Raw genomic sequence first — 17477 nt, 5'->3', positions numbered from 1 at the left:
CAAATAGATGCAATAAAAAATGATAAAGGGGATATCACCACCGATCCCACAGAAATACAAACTACCATCAGAGAATACTACAAACACCTCTATGCAAATAAACTAGAAAATCTAGAAGAAATGGATAAATTCCTCAACACATACACCCTCCCAAGACTAAACCAGGAAGAAGTTGAATCTCTGAATAGATCAATAACAGGCTCTGAAATTGTGGCAATAATCAGTAGCTTACCAACCAAAAAGAGTCCAGGACCAGATGGATTCACAGCCGAATTCTACCAGAGGTACAAGGAGGAACTGGTACCATTCCTTCTGAAACTATTCCAATCAATAGAAAAAGAGGGAATCCTCCCTAACTCATTTTATGAGGCCAGCATCATCCTGATACCAAAGCCAGGCAGAGACACAACCAAAAAAGAGAATTTTAGACCAATATCCTTGATGAACATTGATGCAAAAATTCTCAATAAAATACTGGCAAACCGAATCCAGCAGCACATCAAAAAGCTTATCCACCATGATCAAGTAGGCTTCATCCCTGGGATGCAAGGCTGGTTCAATATACACAAATCAATAAATGTAATCCAGCATAAAAACAGAACCAAAGACAAAAACCACATGATTATCTCAATAGATGCAGAAAAGGCCTTTGACAAAATTCAACAACCTTCATGCTAAAAACTCTCAATAAATTAGGTATTGATGGGACATATCTCAAAATAATAAGAGCTATCTATGACAAACCCACAGCCAATATCATACTGAATGGACAAAAGCTGGAAGCATTCCCTTTGAAAACTGGCACAAGACAGGCATGCCCTCTCTCACCACTCCTATTCAACATAATGTTGGAAGTTCTGGCCAGGGCAATTAGGCAGGAGAAGGAAATAAAGGGTATTCCATTAGGAAAAGAGGAAGTCAAATTGTCCCTGTTTGCAGACGACATGTTTCAGTAGCTCTTTATCAGGAGGCTAAGAATTTGCATTCTAACAAGTCCTTAAGTGATTTTGGTGCTGCTGTTCTGGGATGATCCTTTGAAAACCATTGAGGTCATCCATTATATCCACCTGTATTCCAGTGTTTTAAACTTTCTTAGACATTTTTTGCCCTAAATTTTTCTCAAGTATCCTTAATTGCCTAGGATATGTCACTTATTCCCAAACTACTAGGTTAGATTGTATAAACCAGGTGGTCACTCATTAGCCTTGGAGTTATTTTGGGAAAGAATAACAGCTTGCTCTCTCAGTGACCTCCACTGCCTTTGGCTGACTTTGTTCTTTAATTATTTATTAGTCTGGACATTCATTAATTTACTTGTTGAATGAATTTTTACTGGATGCATATCATACATCAGGGACTCTTTCAAGTGCTGGGCATGCAGTGGAAAACAAAACAGACAAAGGTCCCTGCTCTTATGGAGCTTACATTTCAGGAGAGAAAACAGAAAATAAACCAGTAAACAAGTAAATAAATGGATCATTTCAGACATGATAAATGAAAAACAAACAAAAACGAAACAGAGGATGTTGACAGAATGCCTATGAGGGACTAACAGATATTGTGGTTAGGAAATGGTCTCTTTGGGGAGGTTGCATTTGAGGGAATCCTCAATGACTTGTCTTTTCTTCGTAGATTATTCTTCGGACTTGGACTCCGCTTTGGATTGCCTTCTTTCAGCTTTGCTGCTTTGCTGAAGGCTGTGCATCAGAGGTGCTTCTACCTGGGAGGACCTCCACCCCATAACCTCTGTCACTCCCCGGACACTCTTTCTGGTACTAATCCCCAACTCTCCCTCCACCTCTTTGACCCTACCAGCAAGACTAAGTAAGATCCCTGCTTACTATCCCTTCACCAACTCCATTCTTGAATAGTTTGTAAGAAAAGGAATGCTCCACTTTTTGAGGCTGGTCTTTCCATTTCTGAAATATTCTTTAAGAAAACTTTTAAAAATATAATGAGCAGCCGGGCGCGGTGGCTCACACCTGTAATCCCAGCACTTTGGGGGGCCGAGGTGGGCAGATCACAAGGTCAGGAGATTGAGACCACCCTGGCTAACACGGTGAAACCCCGTCTCTACTAAACATACAAAAAAATTATCCGGGTATGGTGGCGGGCTCCTGTAGTCCCAGCTACTCCGGAGGCTGAGGCAGGAAAACGGCATAAACCTGGGAGGCAGAGCTTGCAGTGAGCTGAGATCGTGCCACTGCACTCCAGCCTGGGCGACAGAGTGAGACTCCGCCTAAAAAAAAAAAATTATATATGTATACACACATATATGAGCTGCATTTAGTTCTCTTGTAATTTCTTCCCCTAATTGTACCCATTGGTGTAATGCAGACCTAATCTAATTCCTTTGCATGTGATGACTCTTCAGATATATGGCAACAGCCATGGTGTCCTCCACATCTGCAAGATCCTTCTCTCTTAAGCCAAACTTCCTTATTAACTTTGAATCAATCAGTCTGCCTGAATATGGCATTGAATCTCTCTCTCTTGCTTTATCTCCTCCATATTCCCTTTACTTTGTCTATTACTAGTTCCTCAGATGTGGTTTGAATACAGGAAACAAAGAAGAACTTCTGTGTCTCTTCACTCTACTTACTATTCCTATCTATGATGCAGCCTACATGCACAGGGGTTATTTATTTATTTATTTTTGAGACGGAGTTTCACTCTTGCTACCCAGGCTGGAGTGCAATGGTGCGATCTCGGCTTACTGCAACCTCCACCTCCCCGGTTCAAGTGATTCTCCTGCCTCGGCCTCCCGAGTAGCTGAGATTACAGGCACAGGCCACCACGCCTGGCTAATTTTGTATTTTTTGTAGAAACAGGGCTTCACCATGTTGGCCACAGTGGTCTCGAACTCCCAACCTCAGGTGATCCTCCCGCCTCGGCCTCCCAAAGTACTGGGATTACAGGCATGAACCACCACTCCTGGCCTTATTTCCTTATTTTCGAATACTAAAGTCACCTGAAAAATTTAAATTGAGTTAAACCAATTTCTGACCTCTTCTCCAACTATTTTCTCTTCACATTTGTTGCAGTGAAAAATGCCCCCTCTATTGCTACACTTATTTTCCATTAACTGTATATCAGGCATTTTTCTAAGGCTTAAAATACATTTAATTCTTAAACAACTATCTCAGGATGGCATTATAATTAACCCCACTTTATAGAAAAGGAAAGCAAGTCACAGTGAGGTTAAATCACTTGCTGAAAGTCACATGGCTCTTTGATTGTGGTCATGGTAGGATTTGAACTCTGACAACCTGACTCCAGAGTTTGGGCTCTGAACCATTATTCTATAATGCTCTCAATCCCACTGCCATCAAATGCAGAACCTTTTATCATCCTTGTAAAATTTTATGTCTTTACATTTACTTCAACCTCTCATATCTGTCAGAATTCTTTTGTGTTCCTGGCAGTATTGTCCAATGTATTCAATATCTCAAAAAAGTTCCTGCCTTCCATAAATATAAAAACAATCTATTAAGTTACACTCTACAATCTATCATCTGTCTATCTATCTATCTATCTATCTATCTATCTATCTATCTATCTATCTATCTATCATCTTTCATGTACCTTCATCAATCCATTTATAAGTGCCAAATATTATCAATCATCTATTCACATGTCCCAAGAGCCATCAGGGATGAGAATTTCACTAAAGTGCAAGTTAAATGCTTGTTGTCTGTAGCTTCCCTTCCAATATATATTTTTTAATTTTTCATGTGCTGGTGAAGATCCATAATGACTGGTAGAAGATGCCCTGGATCTGCTATACAGAAACAAAGAACAAGTATCAAACTGGATGTTAAACAGAAATTGTATGACCTTCATGTTTCCTTCCAGGTAATGATCATGAAAACAGAGGGTAAAGGTTGGCAGACAATTAAGTGCCACTGAAGTCCTTTGACATTAAGCAGGACATCATAAACATATTTTCAGTTTGGAGGGATTTGACTAACAATTCTGTATCTGGAACAAATGATAGCTATAGATATGATACAAATCCAGGAGACTGGAAGAAAATGTGAAAGCTATTGGCATTGTAGGATGCTGGACTGCAACTTTGTAAGAACTCTGTCATAATGATCTGTAAAGGTGCTTTTCCAGTTAGAAATGAATGCATGTTTTGCACTGAAAGAGGTATGAATGTACTCCATAATATATAACATTACATAACATTTAGCCAAAACAAGTGGTCACTAACTGTTAGTTTCTTCAGCTTTCTGCTAAGTCAAGTGTTAATATACCTACCAATTTTGGATTCCCACAGGGTACAAGACAGCAGCTAGACAGCCTTTTAAGCTATCCTAGTATCGTGATATTTGGAGACAACAAATATAGAACAAAATATTTGTTTTGCTTACTACCTTATCCCTAGAGCAGTGTTTCTCAATAGAGGCACTATTGACATTTGCATTGGATAATTCTTTGTTGTGGGAAACTGTTCAATGCATTGTGGATGCTTAGAGAATGTTAGCCTGATCTCGACTCACTAGATGCCAGTAGTGTCCTCTCAGTTGTGATAATCGAAAATGTCTCCAGCCACTGTCAGATATCCTCTAGACAGAAAAATTCCCCACTGTTGAGAAACATGGAGTTACAACATCAAATATAACAGACACTCAAGTGTTTGTTAATGAATAAAAAATTGGATGAATGAAATTTTTCCTGCTGTCCATATTCATATGAATTTTTCATTGTCTAATACATCAATAATGCAAGAGAGGGGAAGGGAGTTAGAAATTAGATTTTAAAAAAGAGCATTTTTGTTAGACACTATACCTGGCCAACAGGAACATGCATTTGAAGTCTAATCCTACACAAACCAACAGAGATCATTCTATCTTGTGAGCCCTTGAATTACCTACCTACCGGAACTTCTCCCTGTTGGTGACTAAAATTCCACCAAAGTAGATGCTTTTTACTTTGAAGTTCCATTTTCCTGAAGAGCTCTTTTAAAAAATAAATATACCAGGTAGAATTAATTGCTTAATCCTTATTGTTAACAAGAAAGGGATCATGAATTTGATTTTCTTCTACATAACTATGAGCACCGAGGGAGTCCTTGGGATTTTGGAGATTTTAGAGGTCACATTGCAAAAAGGAGATGGTAAAGGCAAACTTCACCAACAACTGAATTTTATCAAGTGGTTCTCACCAGTGTTATTTGTTTATTAAATAAACACACAGTCTCTAGGATGCTTTCTTTGCATGTTCCTTCTTCGAGGACATGTAGAAAATGCTAAATACCCAAATATTCAAAATCATGATACCCAGAAACTTGTTTGCTGCTTTAATTGCTAATTTCATGGTCATCATTCTTAAACAGTAGTTAATTTGAAGACTATACTTTCCAATTTTGTATTTCCAAAATTGTTGATATCTGTGAAGAATGAATGCTAGAGCCTCTCAGATTTGATTCTAACAAGAAGTCTTAGCGAAGCCACAGTCTTTAAGCATAAGCTGCTAAGGTGCTTTCTTCAGTACAGGCACTGGTATCTGTTATTCAAACCCTTGCTTGAGTTGATTTCTGCTTATTATTCATTAAAATACATGTGTTAAAATAAGCATGCCCTGATCTGAGCCTCTCACTTAGATGTTGTTTCTCTCATCTTTCCAGCAGGGTTGCAGTAATCATACCTACTAGACAATGAAGGCATTTCCTTTGGTCAGTACGTAATTACCAAGATAGTCATTACCATCACTACAAAGGGCAGCAGGGATGTTCTTCACAGAGAAAAATTTTACATGGAGCAAATTGAGCTATTCTTAGTGGTAGAGAGCTACCCTTCAAGCTATCCATAGGACAGTGCATTCAGTTCAATTCAATGTCCATTTATCATATACCTATTGATACTGAGGGGAGAAGATTCAATTAAATAAAGCTACTTGCTGGGCAGAGGAGTAGATTTCCTTTCTGAACAGTTAAACGTTATGGGCCATTTTTTATGTGTCCACTTACCTAGCCCTTGACAAAATAAAAGCTAATTATGGCAAAATTAGGAAGATTTCACAATCAGAGATATCAATATCTCTATGGCTTCTCTGGGACAGGCACCACATTAGTCTTCAATGTTTTTGGAAGTCTTTCTAGACTTATTCATTGATCTATGTGAGAAAACTTTCTGATGAATGATCTAGTATGCGAAATGTCCATAGCGTTGGTAAATATCCTTACCTCCTGTAGCTGGTTTCTTTTATAATCTGTTTGTCTCATGAAAAGAAAGGGCAATTTATAATTTCTTATTAAATTTCTGGCTTGCATGAGTGTCTCTAGGCTTTTGTTCATGATTTATATCTCAAAGCAATGCAATGGATTGCCCATAGGAATCTGTTTGCTGGATGGTGGTCATGTTTGGCTTGGGAGTTCAGGATCCACTTTGGCAAAAAGGAGATATTCTACAGCTTTCTGAGGAGGGGTTAAAATATTTTAATGGCCAAAATTTTGAGTATCATGCTGTTGTTTGAGATGTACACCTTTATTCACTCATCTGGACTTCCATCATCCTGTAGTCTTGCTATTTCAGATGAAATAGACTTTGATAATAAAAACAGACAGCAAATCCTACAGTCCTGTTTTATTTTTGTTGGGCAGTAGTCTTTCATTGAAGAAAAGGGAAAAATATTTCAAAAACGTTTTAAGTGCTGTATGTATTGGAAAGTATAGAAACTAACTCTGCCTGGAGGAGTCCTTAAATTTCTCACAGTAAGGGCTATCATCTTTTTATTATGTTTACTCGAGAAATGTAGATATTTGTCAGGTGGTAGATAGAAACTCACAGAACAAAGCACCCTTCACAATAAAACATAGAAGTGGCTCACGTGCTTCATCAGCCACAGTGCAGCCCATTGTTGCCAAAGGACAAGCTACCAATTGTGTTACTTGTAAATTCTATGAAGTTTCCTTTCACATCCAAAGGAAGAGGAAAAATATGGCTCCCATATTTCACCGTATTCCTCTCTTTTAATGTTTTCTTCCAGTTTCCGCTCAAGAACCTTATAAGAATTTTTGACTACTTCTTAAAATCAAGAATTTAGGAGAAGATATTGGTTGCAAAAAATTGTGGCTGAGGCACACGCCAGTCACTGAGTTCTGTTAATTGGAGGTGAGTTATAGTAATGAGATTAATGTTTGCATTAGGTATACTCTAGCCCCTTTGGAAATTACTTAGTGGGAACATCCATTTATATTTTAGAAGCAGAAGTGGAAACCAGCACACTTGAATTTTCTTGTCTGCAGAAACTTTTATATTAGTGGGATATACCAATGTACCTTACCTATAAATCTTAATCTCTTTTAAGAGTGTGGAAGAATATTTAAAGCTGTTTTCCATTTGGCCATAATTGTCTTTGCAAACACTGTTGCTTGAGGACAAAGTGTGTATGCAACTGGGAGTGTGTGCTTAGTGATTAAAAAAATTTACATCTACAATGCAGTTTGAATAAACACTCCAATTAATACGTTAAGTGCAAACAAGAGGAAATATTTATTTATTTTTTCTGAGTTTTGTGACACATGTCAATGTGAAGCCTATACAATGGGTAAGATTGTTTTCCATATTTTCAGTAAATGAATGTCACACCTGGAGCCTTTTTAATTGCAAAAGTGGACTCCTTGGCTTTAAATAAACCTTGCATAGATTATGACATTCATTCCACAACCTAAGAGCTTATTTAGAAAGAGGTGAGCTTGTGTTTTTTACCTAAGCCTTAGCTTACATGTTATACACACAGACTTTCCTAAGTACAAGCCAAGTTAAACATAATTTCATTGTAACCTTTAAAAATTTTTCAGCATAATGACTAGCTGTGACATGAATAAGTGTGCCAAAAAAGCCCTTCAACAAACCTATTCTCATGCTTCATTTACATTATTCCCAGAACACAAATAGTAAGATATTAAAACTGGATAAGACTGTCAAATGAGATTCACTCACCTGACAGTTCTGTCACTTTAGATTGCTTTGTTGTTTATGCCAGGGTTGCAATCTCTGTCCCGTTACTTGTTAATTGCTTAGTCAATGCAATTTTATCACAACAAATTTATCAGGATTTTAAGAGAAGAACTGTCTCTCACTTGGATATGAAATTGCTTTGATGGATCGAAGGTGATTATTACCATTAAATGTGACAAGCACAAAATAAAAATTCTAGTTTTAAATTCATCTGCAGTAAAGGTGCAATAAAATTCTATATGAAGACTTCTAATAAAGAAATGAAACATCATGTGAGCAGATGACCATCAAACATCATCAAATGAAATATTTTTGAATAATTGAGAAGTGAACACTTTAAATATTGGTTGTTAAACTCAAACACATTGTACTTATTTGCATGTAACTTATGAATGTATTCATGGGTGTGTGTGTATGCTCAGATTTGGTGAGTGTTTACTGGGACATCGGCACTGGGTTCATGACACTGAAGGTTTCCTTAGGCCCTGCCAATGGAGTTATCGTGCTCTTCATTTTAAATTCAGCTTTTGCCATATGCAAATTTTTTTAACCACTTTGTATCTATGTTTACATTATCTGCTTTCATTTAAAATCAAATTCTGAAGAATTTACACATTTTTCAGGTGGCAGAATATACTAGTAAAAACAGTAGATAAGTGTCTAAAGCTGAACTCATTATCTCCCCCACCCTGTCTTATCCATTCCCTCCAAATCTATTACTTTTCTTAAATATTTATGTTATTTGTAAATATTACATATTTAGATTATTGGCTCAGGTTTCAAACCTTACCATCATCTTTTACTCCTTTCTCTTATTTCATATGTGCAACTCATCACCAAATCTTTTCCATTCTCCTATGTGCATCTGACACTCCTCTATATTCATTACCATTTTCAGTTCAGGTCCTGTCATTATTTCTTGTTCTCTAGATTGGTTTATTGACCTTCAAACTTCACCTCCAGCTCAGTACCCATGTTGCTCCATGTTGCAACACCTAAGAAAGGCCCACAGCACTTTTAGGTCACACTGTTGCAACACCAACATTTGTTTCTGAATTATAAATCTGATCTTGCTCTTTGCTTATATCTGCGAGTGGATTCCTATTAACTACAAGGTCAAATCCAAATTTGTTGACTTATAATACCTCATAGGTTCTTGTTATTGATCGAGTCCTGTCCTTCATTGCATTGTCTTATTTCCCCAGTACCTTTACTTGTCCCTATATTATGAAAATATTCACCCATATATGACTCCTTGAGCCAGTCATTGCATTTTATAACATAGCTTGTTTCCTCTCTTCTCCTTATATGACTGTTAAACTGTGGATTCCTTGGAAATCCATAATACTCGATATATCTGTATTATATTTAGTTTCCTTATCCACTATCTTTCCAATATGCCTTAAACATCTATCAGCATTTATGGTATCAGTTGATATTTATGAAGTGCTTGTTATGTGGCCGGTATGGTTCTACATGCCTCATGTAATTCTTGTAGCTAACTTATAAAGTTCGTAGTCTTGCTCGTGATGAGGGACAAACTGGAAGCAGTGAGATTAGGATTTGAATCAAGTGGTTCTGCATCAGACCCTGGGGTCCTAACCTTGCATTATGTGTTCACTCCATTGGAAATGATTTATATAGATGCATAAGTCCTCTCCTGGAATGTGAACTTGTTATATTCAGGGACTATTCTCTATGTTTTTATTCCCTAAGCATAAAATGGAACTGAACGTAGAATAGACATTCAGTACATATGTGCGGAATAAATGACTAGGAATTAATCATGGGTTCACCTTCTACCTTTTGAATCATTTGAAAAACTCATTCAACCTTTTAGAAAATAAAGTTCTTCCTTATATGCAAAATTGGAGTTATAATGCCTACCAATATTTCAGAGTGCTCACGGGAAAAATAAATAAGATGATAAGGTAAAAGTGTTTGAAACCATGAAGAGTTACACAAGTGAATGGAAAGGACATATTTTTATGGGTAACAATCCAATAAATTGAACAACATGTAAAGGTCTACTATGTACAAGACTATTATTGGTGATCTTGGAAATATAAAACGAATATAATTCTTACCCTTCAAGTATTTAGAATCAGATATCATCACTTAGTAATTATAAATGATTTTTTCTTTCTAAGTACACAGTCTTAATAGAGATTGCAAATCACCTTAGCCGAAGACATACAGAAAAATAATTTGATTCATTCATTAATTTATGCTTTCATTCATTTATGCTTTCATTCTTTCAATGAATATTAACGCTGCCCACAATGTGATTATCACACTGCTAGGCCCTAGAGATACACTGGTGACGAAGTTAGACAAAGCCCCTGCTATGTGAAGATGAAAGGTAAAGCATATGTAAACTCAGACTATAGAAAAAAAGAAATTAAAAAGACAGAGAGTGATAGTGTGTCCGGAATTGGTGGGTTCTTGGTCTCACTGACTTCAAGAATGAAGCCGCGGACCCTCGCGATGAGTGTTACAGTTCTTAAAGGTGGTGTGTCCGGAGTTTGTTCCTTCTGATGTTCGGATGTGTTCGGAGTTTCTTCCTTCTGGTGGGGTTTGTGGTCTCGCTGGCTTCAGGAGTGAAGCTGCAGACCTTCACAGTGAGTGTTACAGCTCATAAAGGCAGTGTGGACTGAAAGAGTGAGCAGCAGCAAGATTTATTGCAAAGAGTGAAAGAACAGAGCTTCCACAGTGTGGAAGGGGACCCGGGTTGCCACTGCCGGCTCAGGCAGCCTGCTTTTATTTTCTTATCTGGCCCCACCCACATCTTGCTGATTGGTCCATTTTACAGAGAGCCCCCAGGGGTCTGTTTTGACAGGGCGCTGATTGGTGTGTTTACAATCCCTGAGCTAGACACAAAGGTTCTCCACCTCCCCACTAGATTAGATAGATACAGAATGTCGATTGGTGCATTCACAAACCCTGAGCTAGACACAGGGTGCTGATTGGTGCATTTACAATCCCTGAGCTAGACACAAAAGTTCTCCACATCCCCACTAGATTAGCCAGATACAGAGTGTTGACACAAAGGTTCTCCAAGTCCCCACCAAAGTAGCTAGATATAGAGTGTCGATTGGTGCATTCACAAACACTGAGCTAGACACAGGGTGCTGATTGGTGCATTTACAATCCCTGAGCTAGACACAAAAGTTCTCCACATCCCCACTAGATTAGCCAGATACAGAGTGTTGACACAAAGGTTCTCCAAGTCCCCACCAAAGTAGCTAGATACAGAGTGTCGATTGGTGCATTCACAAACACTGAGCTAGACACAGGGTGCTGATTGGTGTGTTTACAAACCTTGAGCTAGATACAGAGTGCCGATTAGTGTATTTACAATCCTTTAGCTAGACATAAAGGCTCTCCAAGTCCCCACCACAGTCAGGAACCCAGCTGGCTTCATCCAGTGGATCCCACACCTGGGCCGCAGGTGGAGCTGCCTGCCAGTCCTGCGACGTCTGCAGGCACTCCTCAGCTCTTGGGTGATAGATGGTACTGGGCGCCATGAAGCAGGGGCGGCGCTCGTCAGGGATGCTCTTGTGGCACAGGAGCCCATGGAGGAGGGGGAGGCTCAGGCACGGTGGGCTGCAGGTCCCGAGCCCTGCTCCGTGGGGAGGCAGCTAAGGCCCGGCGAGAAATTGAGTGCAGCACCGGTGGGCCAGCACTGCTGGGGGACCCAGCACACCCTCCGCAGCTGCTGGCCCGGGTGCTAAGCCCCTCATTGCCCAGGGCTGGTGGGGCTGACAGGGCTGGCTAGCCGCTCCGAGTGCGGGCCCGCCAAACCCACTCTCACCCAGAACTCCAGCTGGCCCGCAAGCCCCGTGCGCAGCCCCGGTTCCCGCTTGCGCCTCTCCATCCACACCTCCCTGCAAGCTGAGGGAGCCGGCTCTGGCCTTGGCCAGCCCACAAAGGGGCTCCCACAGTGCAGCGGTGGGCTGAAGGGCTCCTCAAGTGCAGCCAAAGTGGGAGCCCAGGCAGATGAGGCGCCGAGAGTGAGCGAGGGCTGCGAGGGCTGCCAGCATGCTGTGACCTCTCAATAGGATACATGCAACTATTTTACTTAGTTTGTCTTTTCTTTGAGGAGATGATTAATATTAAGATTTTTGGGTAAACATCACTAGACTTGATAATCCAATATCCCTTTGGCATGACTATTGATCTAACAAGATGTAGTGGAGACTGTCAGTGGTCAGCCAATATCCCCTTGGTTCCCTTTATCATTTTGTGCATGCCAGCTTGATTTGAAATGGGCAAGATCTGTGTCTTTGGGCTGTTGGAACACACTTTGCCAGCTCATGCTATGGCTGAGCAACAGCTGGTCATTAATGCCCACTCCAGGTAGACTTTAATTGATAACATGGGTGTGGTGGTATAATTACCCCATCCCTTGGAGTAATTATATGTTATTCAGAATAATTCTGAAGCATGCATTTTACACTATTTCCCAGGTGTAAAGCTTTAGTTGCCCACTGTGGCAGCTTCTTTCACAACATACTCCATACTTGAATTAAGCAACCAAGTAGACCCTAAGCAGCAGTATTATGGTAACTGCTAGGTTGGTTTGCCATGCTTCCATAGATTTGGATGGTAAGGAGAAAATAAACTCAAATGACTTTAGAGAGCTTATTACTTAGGCAGATAGCAAAAGCAAGACCAAACTGGTGTCCGCTCCCAATGTCCTGGTGGCATCACAGTACAATTGAGAACCAGTGCAGACCACATGAGCAGAGAGTCACTTACCATTGAGGAACCAACCGTAAATTCACACCAGACAGTTTTATGGTTTGTAGCTGTACCTAAAAGGAAAACAGGGTAGAAAGTCCCATACATACCAGAAACAGACAAGCTTCATAGCAGCCTTCTGCAAGGTAGGTTTCTCCTGTAAGTTAGGGACACAGGTGAAAAGTGGTCATGTGATGGATTTGCACAAGCTGCTTATCTCCTCATGTTCTTGAGAGTATTACAGAGTTGGATAGTGATGGAGCCTTCCTTTTTTTTTAGACTGTGATACACACAAGACCACCACAGCACCAGATTACCACATTCCCCAGCAATTTATCAATATCCCTACTCCCCCATAACACCTCCTCCTCCCTCTTCTGGTATTTCTGCACCTCCCAAATAACCTCTTTGCACACAGTCTATCTCAGGGACTGCTTTTAGGCAGTGCAGGGGACCCAACCAAGACATTACATCTACAATTATATCTAAGAAAGTTTGGCTGGACATGGTGGCTCACACCTGTAATCTCAGCACTTTGGGAAGCCGAGGCGGGTGGATCACTTGAGGTCAGGAGTTCAAGACAAGCCTAGCCAACATAGTGAAACCCCACTTCTACTAAAAATACAAGAATTAGCTCGGTGTGATGGCACACACCTGTAGTCTCAGCTACTCAGGAGACTGAGGTGGCAGAATTGCTTGAACCCTGGAAGCGGAGGTTGCAGTGAGCCAAGATCGCACCACTGCACTCCAGCCTGGGTGACAAAGACTCTGTCTCAAAACAAAACAAAACAAAGAAACAAACAAACAAATCAGAGAAAAGAAAGCTGACTTCGTGGAACTGTTAGAATGATTTTGTTATGTTGCAGTTCTGAGCCTAGGCACAGAATTTGCAAGATTTGCCTTGATTTCAGCTACAGAGTGTGCATGTGTTTTGAAAAGGAAAAACAACAACAAATCTATTCCATAATATATTTGTTTTGTGAAAGACAGAATCTCTTTTTCTTTTGGTAAAGAAGAAAATGACTTTTGAATGAAAAATTTTGATATCGGGGTTTAAATATGAATGATTCAGGAAGGTGGTATTACTTTAAGAAAAAATGAAGCAGATGTGTGCAGGTATAAGTGTAGACATTTATGGTATAAACATTTATGAAAAGATTGTGCATGCAAAGATAGAGTAGGGCGCTTGAAAATCTATGACATGAACAGATCCCTTTCTAGGCAGAAGATATGTTTTTTTTTCTAGCATTGTCAATACCTGCTGTGCACAGGTGGTTTGCGCAGTTTGGGCTCTTGCACATAAATATTGTTATTCAGATTCAAATTTAAGCCTACAGATTTCACATCTCCCAAGGGTCTCAGTATTTGAACCTACCTAGTTCTGACTTCAGGGACTCTACTCTTTGCATTTTACTATACTTTTTTCTAATACCTATTAATACCTGGAACAATAATAACAGTAATAATAGCTAATTTTTATTGCACATTTGCTTTGTGCTAGACACAATTCCAAGTGTTTTGTGTATATTAACTTTTAATTATCATACCAACTTATGACATAGATCCTATTTCTATCCCCATTTTTTTATTTTAGGAAACTTGGGCATAGTGAGGCTAAGTTACCTTCCCAAAGTCAAAGATCTAATACATGATAAAGGCACTATTTAAATTCATGCAGTTCAATGGAGCATTTGATTTTAAACACTACTCTTATATTTCACCAGATCCTTTCACATGATGTTATTAAAAGTACAGTTCAAAAACTAAACTTGATAATTGTACAAATTCTTTCCCTAGGGTGTCTGTCCAAATGCTTTAAATTTTAAATCCACATGTAAAATTTAAAAGACAAGATTATTTAAAACAGCTTTACTTATAACGTTAACGTCTGCATGCAGAAATCTTATTTGAGAATTGACCTCAAATAGTAGTGTATGACAATGCTGAAAAAACAAATTGATGTTAAAAACAATGAAAACCAATGTTAAGATGCACCATTTCTCTTGAGATCAAAAAAGAAATTAATAAAACACAACTGTTTCTAAAATCAAAAACATGTTTATTTTTTCCCACATCGCTATTAACTCAGTGCTTAAAAAATAATCCATTCTTAATATCTGTTAGGGTTCAAAGATGTTAATTATAAAATTGTTAGTTAAAATCAATGATTTAAAAATATTAGTTAAAACCAAATTGTTGTCTGGCTTTGCTCCAATTAGGATTATTTAGAGCTTTGCTAATTTAAATAGGTAGACCCCTGAATATAAGAGTAGATTTCTACACATAAATGGCAATAACATCAAAATCAGATGATGATTGTTATTCAATGTGGGTGGGATGGGAGGAGGAAGGGAAGCTACAGTTATTAAATGATGATAATATATAGATAACGAAGAGAAAAAGTTAGTTAGAAGACATCAGTTTGCCTGAACTCGATAACATGATAAACTAAAAAACATTCTCCTTGAGAATGTAGAAAGGAGATTGTAGCTGAGCCCCTCGGTGCCAGTGTGTAAGATTTAGGGCTGAACATTAGCTTAACCGATTTTCTTGGATCTACTTTACCACCTATGATCCTTTGGAGCCATATTCCCCAGTAAGCACATACAGATGAGTTGGGACATATTGAACCAACTATTTTAGTATCACTTAATTTATCATAAAAATAGACTAATGTTAGAAGGGAGAAGCATATGGGCTGAATCCAACTCATGGTAAAAGAGAAACTCAGGAGGGATAAATCTAGAAAAAGATCATGGAAATTCTGACTTCTGACTACTAGCACTAATTACTAGAGTTAACATTACTTAATAGGCATAGACATACAATAAACGATCAGTTTCACATTCCTCTTCCGATTCAATAATAATTGTTCACCATTTCTGCCCATAAGCAAAAAGCCTCTTATTGATTCCTTTGTAAAACAGAGACAGAGTTTTGCACCAACAGTTTCTTAGTAGCAAGCAATAGATATAAACTCCAGCTAATTTTAGCAGGATAGAAATGTATTAAAGGGCTATTAGGGAGCTCTCAGTATAGTTGGCAGGAATGGAGAATCAGATTAAGTGCTTAAAAGCAGGATTTACACCCAAGGCACACTTCAGTACTGCTCTGATGATAAAACTGTTGCTGCCTTCATTTGTACGAGGTGCCATAGTTTGTACTCTGCCAGCATTTCAACCTTATCACAACTGTTAATGCTGCCAAGAAAGATACCATGCCTCTTGCACCGTTAGCTTCTGAATTAAAGTCTGACTTCGGTACATGTAATTGGCAGAGCCTAGGTCCATTGTTTATACACTAGCTTCAAGGGACCCCGGGAAGTGAACATCTTATCTTTTCTCACTTCTGGGATGGAAATCCATTTCTGCTGCTATGAAGACTCATGAATTGTGGAACTGCCCCATATGGGAAGGATGCCGAGATCTAAGTGGCTGAAAAGAATGATTGTCTAGTCCATGACATTTTTATGTAAAACTGTTCTGAAGAGCCTCTGGCTTCTGGTCTTGACAGAAAAATCAAGTTAAGTAGTCTCTGAAAATGCTCCAAGGATTCTTACTAAACTCTGTTGCTCAAATAATAGATCTCTCAGAGATATTGACATGATCTTGAATTAAAATTCCTAAACTCATTCATATCTAAGTAGATATCAGTAACTATCAGTTTTTATAAAGAAATTAGATGACATTTTTTCCTTAGCATTTTTTTTTCCAAGACAGAATCTTGCTCTGTCACCCAGGCTAGAGTGCCATGGCGTGATCTCTGCTCACTGCAACCCCCACCTCCCAGGTTCAAGTGATTCTCCTGCCTCAGCCTCCCGAGTAGCTGGGACTACAGGTGTGTGCCACCATGTTCGGCTAATTTTTGTATTTTTAGTAGAGACGAGGTTTCACTATGTTGGCCAGGCTGGTCTTGAACTCCTGACCTCATGATCCATCCGCCTCAGCCTCCCAAAGTGCTGGGATTACAGGTGTGAACCACCATGCCCGGCCTCTTAGTATATTTTACCTACAGTCCTGAACTGTCAAGCTTCCTTTGAAGCTTGTATTTCTAAAATGTTCTGGAAGCAATAAGAATAAGAGAAAATATTATATTGAACAGTACTTTGAAATTTCTGTATATATGGAGCACACCTGATTGGGCAGAAAATTTTTATGTCATGAAATTCAATTTTTAATCAGATATAATGTGTGAGATAATACAAACACAGTCTCAAAATTTGTTTTCCAGCTGCAAGCAATAATTATTTTCTTAAGTGATATATATTTTCATAACATTAATATAAGGAAATGCCCATTCAACAAAATTTGTCCAAAATGGTAGTTGGATTAGCACCATTAATGCTTCTGTAATACGCTCTGCATGCTTTCAATTTTTAAAGAACATTCACGTATGTAAATGAAGATGGGGAAAGAATATAGAGTTTGAAACCAGATAAACATGTTTACCAGCTCTGGATCTGCTATTTAACAACTTTCTTACTTAATTTATTTAACTCGCTGAGTTTATATCCTTGTCTGTAAAAATGAGGGTGGTAATATCTTTCATGAAGGACTGTGGTAGGAATCACCTGAGAAAATGCAAAAGCACATTGCATAGCCATGGGCATTTTGTGGTCTCAATAATGGTGGTGGTTATTTTCATTTTTAGATTATGGTACTTTAATGTAAACAAGAGGCAAGAAGTAAAGGAAACTACCTTTAAGATACTTATTGCATAGAGTCTCTGCTTTCTAAAAGAAATGGAGGAGCATTGCTTGGAGTCTCC

This window comes from Gorilla gorilla, chromosome 3, assembly GCF_029281585.2.
Source record: "Gorilla gorilla gorilla isolate KB3781 chromosome 3, NHGRI_mGorGor1-v2.1_pri, whole genome shotgun sequence".
In the NCBI taxonomy this organism is placed as follows: Eukaryota; Metazoa; Chordata; class Mammalia; order Primates; family Hominidae; genus Gorilla; species Gorilla gorilla.
This window is presented reverse-complemented; position numbering follows the sequence as displayed.